Here is a 12,388-nt window from a genome sequence, read left to right on the forward strand (position 1 = left end):
TGCTGCGCTATGAGCTTGTAGATCTGCTATTTTTGAGAAATCGTGAACATTTGTGCAAATCTTTGAATAAATATATTTTTTAAAGCGAACATTTTTAACTCAAATATTTGCTTCTGGGGGGGTCCCTGGAACAAAAGATTTTACAAAAGATTTGCACAAAACAATTTTTTTTCAGAAATAGCAGATCTACAAGCTCATAGCGCGGCACTCTGTATTTTTGAATAGCCAAAGAAATCTAAAATGACACAGATGCCGTTCCCGATCTTAAAGGGTTAAATAAAATATTTAAGGTGTTTTTTTTTTATTCTAGTTGTCGAGGGAAATTATAATATATTAAGACATATAACGCTCATTCATAATCCAGGGATCCTTCTAAGAACCAAACGTTTTACCTCGCCACTGCGTGGAATAAAAACACAAAGAGAACCCGCCTCATTTAAAAGTTATTTTATTTGAAATGTTTTTTAAATACAAATAATATAATTTTTTTTCTTCCCATTTACAATGACAGTTCCTTTGTAAACAAAAGTGGCAGAATAATCATCAGGGTAGTTTAGTTCCCAAAAAAACCCAGGCGTCCGGCCCCGGGGTTATACGGGGTCACCTCGGGTCAAAAGGTCGGCGACCTCTTGGCATTTCCGTCGAGGGGAGGGTAGAAGAAGAAGAAGAATGTGGCGGTCTGGTATTTTACCTCACTGCACTTGTTTTCTTTTTCTTTTCGAACAGCGTAAAAAAATTCACTGATGCTACATTCTATTGCAGAGCGATAAATACTTCAAGGAGTACAATATTTACCCGTTCGCATTACGCCTTCTCTGAACACAATTACAGGAGGATCGCGCGCGTGTGTGTGTGTGTGTGTGTGTGTGTGTGTGTGTGTGGGGAGAACATGCACCCTGATCGCGGACAAACCATCCTCTCCCCGTGCTGCTGAACATAAAAAAAGTACACTAAAGTAGAAAGTAATAAAAAGGAAAAGAAAAACAACACCACCAACACAACGAAAGATTAGGTTATTTCTTTTGTTTCTGGAAAACGGATCAATGTCCTTTTTTTTGTTTAGTTATTTTTTACATACAGTGAGAGTCTTCCACACAGCTCTGTACGTTTGGCCTGCCAGAGTCCCAACGGTTTGAAATGAAACAAAACAAATGAAGGGAAACGGAACAGGAACACAGACTGGAGGGTTTACATGGGATACAGCTATAGTGCTTGGCAACGTGTCGTCCTCACCACGGGGGGGGGGGGGGCGTGGCATGGTAGCTGCAGACATCAGTGGTGTAAAGTAACTAAGTACATTTACTCAAGTACTGTACTTAAGTACAATTTTGAGATACTTTTACTTTATTGGAGTATTTCCAATTGTCTATACTTTTACTTCTACTCCACTAGGCAAATATTGTACTTTTACTCCACTACTATTATTTGAAAACTTTAGTTACTTTGCAGATATAAATTATTACATTCTAAAACATACATTAACCACTTTAGCCCTATTTTATACCTAGGCTATTTTCAAACATTTTAGTAATTTTACTTTTGGTACTTTAAGTACATTTTGATACCAATACTTTTGTACTTTTACTCAAGTACATTTTTAATTCCGGACTTTTACTTGTAACGGAGTACTTCTACAATGCAGTATTGATACTTTTACTTAAGTAAAACATTTGAGTACTTTTTCCACCACTGGCAGACATACTGGTGGGGGTCAATGTTCCGTCACCCTGTTTATCCCCCACCAAGATGTCCGCCGCTACCAAATGACACGTGTTGACGCCCCGCCCCCTTTCAGGATCTTTTGCTACGCACTATAGAGGGGACCCACCGGCTTCGGATGCTATCAATGCATTGAATGGGACGTTATCACGTTTTATCAGACCATGGAATGGGGGACGTAGGCGACATACTGACCTACCCGCCATTTATCAGACCATTCATTGGGCGTAATCAGGAGATACTGGTTATCAGGAGATACTGACCTACTCGGAGGCAGAGCAGTCACTACAACATGATTTACCATTCTGTGCCTATCGGTATATACAGGGTTCACACACATTTTTAACACATTGAGTGCCAGGGTTTTTTAAAAACAGGGTACAGTCGGTGCCTGGATTTTTAACCATTTTTGAACCTTTTTCAAGTAGTCACAAAATATTTTCAGTGATCACCGTCCTCAAGGTGATCCCCTCATTACACACATAGAGGTCTCGTACAATCGGGGGGAAAAAATTTAAAACATTAGGTAATCCGTTCCATAGTTGCAGCCAGTTGAAAATAGTCGAAAATAGTCCAAAATACATACATATTTTAAAAAAAAAGTACACAGGAGCCAAGATACAGGCTTTTGAAGTCATAAGTTAACCAGGAAGTGGATTGGAGTCTAAATCTTCGAAAAATGATATCTCTTGGTGCTGAGAAGAAAAAAAAAAACGGTCATAACCGTTTTTGGCACACAACGCATGGCTTCTCAAAAACGGTCCGGACCGTTTTTGGCACTCAATGTGTTAACAATGAATTTTCAAAACTTTTCTAAAGTATTTTACCCCATTTCCAGGACTATAGAAATCATACAGTGCAAATAATGAGACTCTTAAACCAGTGTGTCATCGATGCCCCGAGACAGACTCGAGCGCAGGTGTCGCGGGACAAAAAGAACAGATCTACAAGCTAACAACGTATGGAGTAGCACTGCATTTTACCCATCTTTCACGTAATGTTAAGACAAAAACGATGTATTTTGTTGCTGTCGGGCAGAAACCTCTTATCTCCGTAGTTTAACTTTTTGTGTTTTTTCGTGAAATCATACAGCGTCACACAAAAGCATCAACAGTAGCAGATCTACAAGCTCGAAACGCGGCGCGAAGCGACGCGTTTCGAGCTTGTAGATCTGCTACTGTTGCCATTTTATAATTTTTATCCTGGACATATGAGGTTTCCACCAGACAGACACGATAGCCAAAGATTTTCCAAAACATTTGATTCATTTCAAACCTTTTTGCAGGGCCTGGAAAACTTGTTTTTATAATTTCAAAATATTTCCAGGAATTTCATGACCGTGGGAACCCTGTATAATAACTCCAACGGCGCTGAGTAGGCTCAAAGCGAACGTCGCAACGCTGGGGACGGCAACTCGCTCGCTTTAGCATCGCTCGGCGGTCCCTCACGTAGTTCCGGTTCGCTTGAGACTGCGCGGCCTCCGTCATGGTCCCAAACCAAAACTATCTTTATAGAAGTCATCTCCGTCGGTAGGTCACCCAATGAATGTAATGTGGTCAGTATGTCGCCAACTTGGCCCATTCAATGGTCTGATAAAACGTGATAATGTCCCATTCAATGCATTGATAGCATCCGAGTGGGGGGGGGGGGAACAGAGTCAGAACACCCACATTTCAAGAGGGTTGAAATAAGAACATTTTCAAAAAACAGCAACAACAACAAAAAACAGCAGAGCTACAAGCTCCCGACGCGTGGCACCGTGGACAAGTCGTGAGCCTGTAGATCAGCGACGTGTTGCTACTTTGGTGTGACACTGTTAGCATGACGAAGTAGCATCGATTTGTGAAACAAACACGTGGAGTTATGAGGTTTCTGTCCCCGACGGCGACAGATTATCAATGTTTTACTTTCACCCAAAGACCCCAGAGGCCTTTATTGTGGATAAAAAAAACTTCCACAAACAGACTATTATAACGGACTACTGAACCACTTTAAGCGGACAGCGAGACAGAATGACATTCTACGCGCTTTCATTACGATCAGAGGTTTGTTTTTATGTTTTCGTGGAGCTGCTCCGATCCATCGGCCACCGATTTAAATAGGCCGTCTTTCAGTCCAATTGACTCGACAATTTAGCCCATCCAGAAAACACATTTCTCTTTTTTAAATGACGAGCTGCACCGCGAGGTTTAGACCGTCACGCTTGGGGCAGCAAAGAGACATCGACAGGATCATAGAATCTGTTACAAACTTCTAAAAACTGCCCGAAATAAAAAGGTTCAAAACAATACTGTAGCTTATCCTCACAAAAACAACTAAATAAAGAAAATAAAGTAGTTCACCCACCAAATTAGTTATTTTCTATCAATTACACACCCCATGAAGCCTTGAATTCGAGTTTTTTTAGTTTTTGTCGCGTTCCCGAGTCATTCCTCAAGAATGCGACAAAAACAACAAACAAATCTCCATGAATTCAAGGCTTCACGGCGTGTGAAATTGATAGATAATATTTTTTTTGCGGTGAACTACTCCGTTAAACATAAAACACATTTAATTGCTTCCAAAACAACCATGTTGACGCATAGCGCCTAAAAAAAGACCTTCTATAAAAGTATAACTTGTGGTATATTCGTATTTATATAATAAGGTCTTTCTTTCTTTTTTTTCTTCGGACAATGAAGTTATTAGGAACTGGAATGTGCTCCAACTGTAAAGAAAGAGAGAAACAAACGGAACGGAAACTGTGTCTGAAAGAAAACCCATCTGAAATGGTTCTGAAACACAACCTTCAAAAATTAAATACTCACAATGTCTCATGTTATAGTAATAGGGACAACAATGAATAAGAACAAACATTAAACACCGTCATGTTTAACCCATTAAGACCTGAAGCCGATTCTACAAATGTCTCCTAAATCCCAACAGTTTTCTGAAGAACGTATGTTTCTATATCAGTGGTGCTCAATCTTTTTCGTGTCAAGGACCCCCAAAATTATATGTATTAGGCCACGGACCCCCATCTCAATTTTGTGTTCCAGGGACCCCCCCCCCCCCCTCAAAATATATATTATATAAGATAAGAAAACAAAAACAACCATAGGTTCCTTTTTGACACTCTAGCCAAATTGACAAAAAGTCATGACTCTACTAATCCACGTATTCCTATATCCCTTAGCAGCAATGATTTCATGAATTTTTTCAATGGTAAAATCAATACTATCAGAGATAGTATTGATAACCTACTGCTCTCGACCCCTGCTGGACCACCCTCCGATGTGGTATCCTCAGAGGTGGCTGTGCGACACAGTGTATATTTGGACAGTTTCTCTCCGGTCGAGCTCTCCGAATTCACTTTAATGATCACATCTTCCAAACCAACGACCTGTCTCTTGGATCCAGTCCCAACTAAATTACTTAAAGAGGTCCTGACCCCGGTTGGTGCATCCCTACTCAATATGATCAATATGTCCCTGGTGACGGGCTACGTACCACAGTCCTTTAAGGTAGCTGTCATCAAACCTCTCCTCAAGAAGCCTACTCTCGACTCAGGCATTTTGGCTAACTATAGACCTATATTGAACCTTCCATTTCTCTCTAAAATCCTTGAGAAAGCAGTCGCCAAGCAGTTATGTGACTTTTTACATAACAATAAGCTATTTGAAGCTTTTCAGTCAGGATTCAGAGCACACCATAGCACTGAGACGGCATTGGTGAAGGTCACAAATGACCTCCTGATTGCATCCGATAACAACCTTCTCTCTGTACTGGTTTTGTTGGACCTCAGTGCTGCATTTGACACTATTGATCACCATATTTTGTTACAGAGGCTAGAGCACCTGGTTGGCATTAAGGGTGCTGCATTGAACTGGTTTGAGTCCTATCTGTCTGACAGATTTCAATTTGTAAACGTTAACGATACACCCTCATTACGCGAAAAGGTTTAATACGGAGTCCCACAAGGCTCTGTACTTGGACCAATACTATTTACTCTATATATGCTTCCTTTAGGTGAGATAATTAGGAAACACTCTATAAATTTCCACTGTTATGCAGATGATACACAATTATATCTATCGATGAAGCCAGATGAAACAGATCAACTGGCTAAACTTCAAGCATGTCTTATAGACATCAAGAGTTGGATGACCCGTAATTACCTACTCCTCAACTCGGACAAAACTGAAGTTATTGTACTTGGCCCTAAGCACCTTAGAGATAAACTAGCCGATAAGAATTTTAACCTAGATGGTATTACCTTGACCTCCAGGGCCACTGTAAAGAATCTGGGAGTCACGTTTGACCAAGATATGTCCTTTCAGTCCCACATAAAACAAATTTCAAGAAATGCCTTTTTTCACCTGCGTAATATTGCAAAAGTTAGGCACATTCTGTCCCAAAATGATGCAGAAAAACTTGTCCACGCATTTGTTACCTCTAGGCTGGACTATTGCAACGCTTTATTATCAGGCTGCCCAAGTAAGTCCCTAAATAGCCTGCAGCTAGTCCAAAACGCCGCTGCGCGCATACTGACAGGAACCAGAAGAAGAGATCATATCACTCCTTCATTGGCCTCTTTGCACTGGCTCCCAGTTAAATACAGAATAGAGTTTAAAGTTCTCCTCCTCACATACAAGGCTCTCAATGGACAGGCACCAGTATATCTCAAAGAACTCATCGAGCCCTATAAACCAGCCAGAACACCATTGCGTCCACAGTATGAAAAAATGCTTACAGCTCCCAGAAACCCCCAAAAAATTAGAACAGGAGGTAGAGCATTTAAGTTTCAGGCACCTCAGCTGTGGAACCTTCTCCCAGTCTCAGTCCGTGAAGCAGACACACTCTGTAAATTTAAGACTAGACTAAAAACATTTCTCTATGATAAAGCCTATAGCCGAAGTGTATAGACTCAGTCACCCTATAGTCATCCTCTCCCCCCCCCCCCCCCTTTCCTCTCTCCTCTCGTCCTCTCTTCTCGTCCTCCCTTTGGTTGTGTGGGTTTGTGTCCCATTGTTACAATCGTAATTAACCCTGTACGGATTCACGCTCTAGTAAGGCCTGCCACTAATTCTACAACCGGGGACCTGCTCCCCGGAGTTTCTTTTATTTCCCACGTCGCAGGTCCATGGACCCCCAGCTGCGGCTCAATACTGTGACTCCATGGAGCACGACCGTGGATTTCTACTACATTACACTATACCACTACACTATACTGTATATTATCTTAACATTATTTTATTATACCATTATATACTACATACACACTATTGCTGTACTATACTATATTATATTATCATATACTATCTTACACTATTATATTTGCTGCTATTGTTATTGTTACTACTTGCACTGTATCTCTTTCTGTCTCTCCTCTGTCTGTCTGTCTCTCCCTCTCTCTCTCTTCTTTCCCCCGACACGGTCGAGGCAGAAGGCCGCCACCCTAGAGCCTAGGGTCTGCCTGACGTTTCTTCCAGTTAAGAGGGAGTTTTTCGTTGCCACTGTCGCAAAATTGCTTGCTCAGGGTGGGATGTCGGGTCTCTTCTCTACATGTAAAGTGTCTTGAGACAACTTGTTGTGATTTGAAACTTTAATAAAATTGAATTGAATTGAATTGAATTGAAACATTTAAAGAAAGAAATGTAAAAAAAATAAAATAAATAACTAGCATGTTCCATGCTACTTCATACACTATAAAAGTATTAAGGTAAGAAGTGTTCTCAATAAAGTGCTATCTCACAAAATAACAAGTGCATAACGGCACATGAACATTCAACAGGTGAGGTACTGTACGTTGCATTTTCAGGTCTAGAAAATAATTATAATGGAGTGTCAGGATACAGATTAGTGAAACTGGAAGTGATGACCCAAAGAAATTAGATCCAAAATTGGAACTGGAACACTGAAAATGTCACAATAGTACAAAAAGGGTTTAACAGAAAAATAACATATGGGGTGGTAGTTGCAGGGGAACCACCCCAGATCTGCTCGCACAGTTCTAAATAAATGAGTATTACCCTTCCATGGCCGCTTTTACGACCGGCGTCAAACGCTGCCCTACATTTACAATGTATTGCCTTGAGCTTTGTTGTTATTATGGACTTGGTAATCTCCTTGCGATGAGGGTAGTCGGTATTTGGCTCTGGTGGGTACTGTTCTAAGAACAGAGCCAAAATGTCGGTATATTTACTCATGCATGTCTCCCAGTCCACGTTTTCAAAGGATCTGTTCACTTTGAACTCGAGCACAACATTGAGGAACAATTCCACCTCGCTGTCAGTCCAAAAATAGGAATCCCCTTTGGCTTTTGGTGGCATTGTGGCAAAAACAAAATGTAGAAACTAACTGTAACTAACAGCTAAGGTGACGCTGATATCTTTCTGACGGAAACCGTAAAATGTAAACACGGAAATACTACCGGTAGTAGTTTTTTCCCCCAGGCCTCTGATTGGCCAGTGCGGCTTTAGGGTACAAATATATCCCCACCTGCTGGTGTGGCATACTATAGACAGCGTTTTTATAACGTTTAGCCGTTGTCGTGTGGATAGAGAGATTTTTTAAAACGGGGCCGTGTAGACGCGGAGGTTTTCAAAAACGAAAACGAAATATTTGCGTTTATGAAAATACCCGTGTACGTGTGGACAAAGCCTAAGACAATAGCCACTGTCTCTCAGCTCCTTATCTGACCTAATCAATCAACAGGCTCTCATGTGACAAGCATGTGACATGTGTGAACTCCTCACAACTCAGGCCTGCTGTGGATTTCAACACTGTAGGTCAGAGCTGTAATTTTAAGATTTATTTGGCTATTTAAAAAAAAAAAAAACATGGAAATGTGCAAATCTTTGAATACATATTTTATAAAGCGAAAATGTTAAACTCAAATTGTTGCTTTTGGGGATTCTACAAATGTCTTCTAAAAAAAACTTAAGGACCCCTCAAATCCTAACTGAAGTTCCCGGATTGAATGGGTTAAGATCTGAATATAATGTATGAAAATAATATACGACACGAGTAAAGAAGTCTTGAAGAAATGAAAGGAGGTCATTGATGGTGATGAAATAGGTAAACTAGATGATTCCAGTCTGATGGTGCTTTAAACTTAAAAGAACATTTAACTAACAATTTATTTAGGTTTCTCGGTACATTAGGAAAAAAAAGGTTGTTGAGTGTGTCTTAGTGGATATGTTGATCTGGATGGAATTAATAGTGGGGTTCTGTGTCAATGTAATTTTTTATTTGCATTTACAATTCATGTGAAAGTTTGGTTTTCACTAATTTGAAGGTAATGGTCTATAGAACAATTCTGGTCGAAGATTTATGCACCTAGATTAAAGTTTGGCCTCTAGGGGGCGTTGGCATTTTCCAACCCCCCACCAGCCCTAGCAAAATATGTTAACTGTTGTAACTTTTGATTGGATTATCCGATCTGAACATATGAGATATGTATGGATACAGGATCAGGAGTAGTATTTGGTAGATAGATAGATAGATAGATAGATAGATAGATAGATAGATAGATAGATAGATAGATAGATAGATAGATAGATAGATAGATTTGTATTATAGTGTCCTGCACCACAGGATGCCCAGCCCGCACGGGCTTATAAGCCACTCTCACAGTGTACATACACCAAGATACACCACAGACAGAATACATAACATTTTGATTGTCCAAGCTGTGGGTTACGGGTACATCGTCCTCCACCTCAACCAAGCCATGCTTTCTCTATGAATTTTCCTAAAACAAAAACTTCCATATCGAACAGCCAACTTAACATATAACATTCAGACATCCAAAACAGATCTGGATTCGTATCCTGCATTTTTTCAAATAAAGAATTTCGTACATCATTGTAGTGGACAGAAACAAAATGAACCTCATCCTCCACAACTCCCAGGTCACAAAGAACACACAATCGCTGCTCCTCAGGAATGCCAGTATATCTACCCACCTCAACTGCCAGAGGTAATGCACCAGATCTTAACTGGGCACAGAGAGACCTCTGTCCTCTCTTTAGATTGAATGCAACATAAGGTTCAGTGATATCATTCTCTTTATATTGAACATCATTTCTTAACTTTGCTTTTTTCCAAATGTCCACCCTCCATTGCTCCTGATGTAACATTGATAATTTATGTTTGACCATATTTATGTTACAATGAAGGTTGTTCATAAAATATACATTTAAATCAGAAAGTGAAAACATTGAAGAGACCTCTCTTATCCATGGATGATTACATCTTCTATTCCAATTAAATATACTTTTCGTAAGCCTCTCTTCTGGCAGTTGGGTAAGGCGGTTCCACAGTCTAATCATTTCACATCTCTGCCTTGTGAGGCAGCTTTCCCAACCTGTGTCACCTTCAATGGCCAACTTAGTGGTATACTTGTGCACCCCGAGAAAACACCTTAAAGCTCTACTCTGAATATTTTTACATTCGGTGGCCTCCTGAAAGCCCCATACACCTGCTGCATAAAATAAAATGGAAGAAACCATAGAGTCAAAGAGCTTGGTAAATGTAGCAAAACCTAAATCAGGGCACAGTTTCACTTTACTTAATATGGCACCTAATGCTCTACCTAATGAGTCAGCCAATACTTTCCTCCCCTCAGAAAAACTCATACATTCATGAAAAACAAAACCCAAGTATTTATATGAGGGGACATAACTCAAAGACATTGACCCAAAAGTAAAACTATGGTTACTCTGCTGTTCAGCTTTCCTTCTAAAATGTATAATCTGAGTTTTCTCTCTGTTAATGGCAAGTCTCCATTTACTGCACCATAGACCCACAATATCCAACATTTTCTGTAAATTTGACACATTTTCAGCCATCAGCGCAATGTCATCAGCATATTAAAGAATACTCAAATTAATATTTTCAATTGATAGACCCAAATTGGCCTGCTTGATTTCCTGAGCTAAATCATTTACATAAAGAGCAAACAGAGTGGGTGAGAGCACATCACCTTGCTTCACACCAAATGGCGTGGGAAACCAGCCGGTTCTGAGGTCGTTCAACTGCAGGCAAGCGACTGGGGATTTTATAAAGCTCTGATGGCATTACACAATGTACCGTTGATACCCGCGCAGAGTAACTTGTATTCCAACAAGTCTCTATTGATCCAATCAAAGGCTTTTTTTTAAATCAACAAAACAAACAAATGTGCTTTTACCCTCCTCTAATCTAGCTCTTACCACAGATGAAATAACAAAAATATGATCAATACAAGACTTGTTTTTTCTAAAAAAATAACGTTCTGTTCATCCACCAACACATTATTGAACTCCAGATAATCGGTAAGTCTCCTATTTAAAACACTGGAGTACAGCTTATAAACTGTACTGAGCAAGCTGATGCCTCTATAATTTAGATGGACTCTAGGGTCAGCCTATGAAGATTTTGGAATGGGTAGGCTATAATTATTGATTTGTCCCACACAGAAGGTGTGATGCTAGTATTGAAACAAATTTGACATAGTGTGTGTATTACAGACAACATATGAGGGGATTTAAGCACCTCATTGGGGAGTTCCTCCACACCCACTGCCTTTTTAAATCTGGCTCTGTAGATAGCATCCTGAACCTCCTGTATTGTTATATCATTATTTAGTGTATAATGTTGGTATGCTGTATGCTCATTGTACATCCCCTCCTCAAGTTCACGTTTTAATTTACAAGTTTCTTTTAGAAATTGCTCATTGAAGAGAGGAAGGTTACAGCAAGCATACAGACCACTATAATCTTTCTCCCACTGTTTTAAAATCTGATTGGTTTCAAATGAGGATTCACCATTTTCCATTAGGATCTCCATTGGTATCAGCTTGCTCTTTTGGGGACCCAATCTATTTATTTCTCTCCAGAATAGCTGTGGATTATTAAACTGTGCTTGATCTAACTGTAAAGCTTGCCCTCTCTTAAAACGTCTCTTGAAAAATCTAAGCCTTCTATCAAAAATAAATGTACATTGTTTAAATTCCTCCTGAAGAATCCTCTTCCTACCCTGATCTTTACATTTTAAAACACACTTTCTCCGCTGTGCGCAGGTTAAGCCATAACCCATTCAGTTCATTATTCCAATATGGTTGTTTGGTTCTATAAAACTTCTTAACATCATTATTTCTAATGGCACAGTGTTTGTCTAATTCTTTATACAGAAGATTACAAAATCGTCCATAACACAAATCTATATTGTCCTGAGTTCTACTACCATTTTGCAGCTGATTTATAACTTCAAGGAGAGCATTTTGGCACGTCTCAGAAGACAAAAAGTTTCCCGTGAGATGTCTACTCCATCTTTTTACACCCAGCTGCGCCTGCAAGTCTACAGTCCTCTGAGTATGAATTTCACCTGCCTGAAAACGCACACAGAGCACCGAATGATCAGGCAGTCTGCTGCGCTCATCCAACAGTTTAACAGCATCATATCCAATTTTTTCTACAAGCTCAGAGGGAGTGTAAACACAAAATTTGCGACATGTGTTTAAATCAGCATGTGGGGGTCACAATATAGTCTACCACAGCTTTACCCCGCGTAGAAATAGACGTGAAGTTATCATTTTCTGGGTTTAACCTTCCATGCAAGCACACAACATTTAGAATCTTTCAGAAATTCAATGAAGGTTTGCCCGTGTTTATTTACACCTGTGTCCAATGCAGTCCTAGCAGGA

General features: G+C 39.9%; 1 long non-coding RNA gene across 1 annotated transcript in view; it reads right to left on the bottom strand.

Annotated features, from left to right (window-relative positions):
• Window positions 1–431: 431 nt before the first annotated feature.
• The window catches only part of LOC308103309, a 41,993-nt gene continuing 30,036 nt past the window's right edge, over window positions 432–12,388 (bottom strand). Inside the window, exon 2 of the long non-coding RNA XR_013934718.1 lies at window positions 432–950. This is a non-coding gene — a long non-coding RNA (uncharacterized lncRNA). The remainder of the gene's footprint in view (window positions 951–12,388) is intronic.

Source organism: Gymnoscopelus braueri (genome assembly GCF_963280865.1).
Source record: "Gymnoscopelus braueri genome assembly, chromosome: 16".
In the NCBI taxonomy this organism is placed as follows: Eukaryota; Metazoa; Chordata; class Actinopteri; order Myctophiformes; family Myctophidae; genus Gymnoscopelus; species Gymnoscopelus braueri.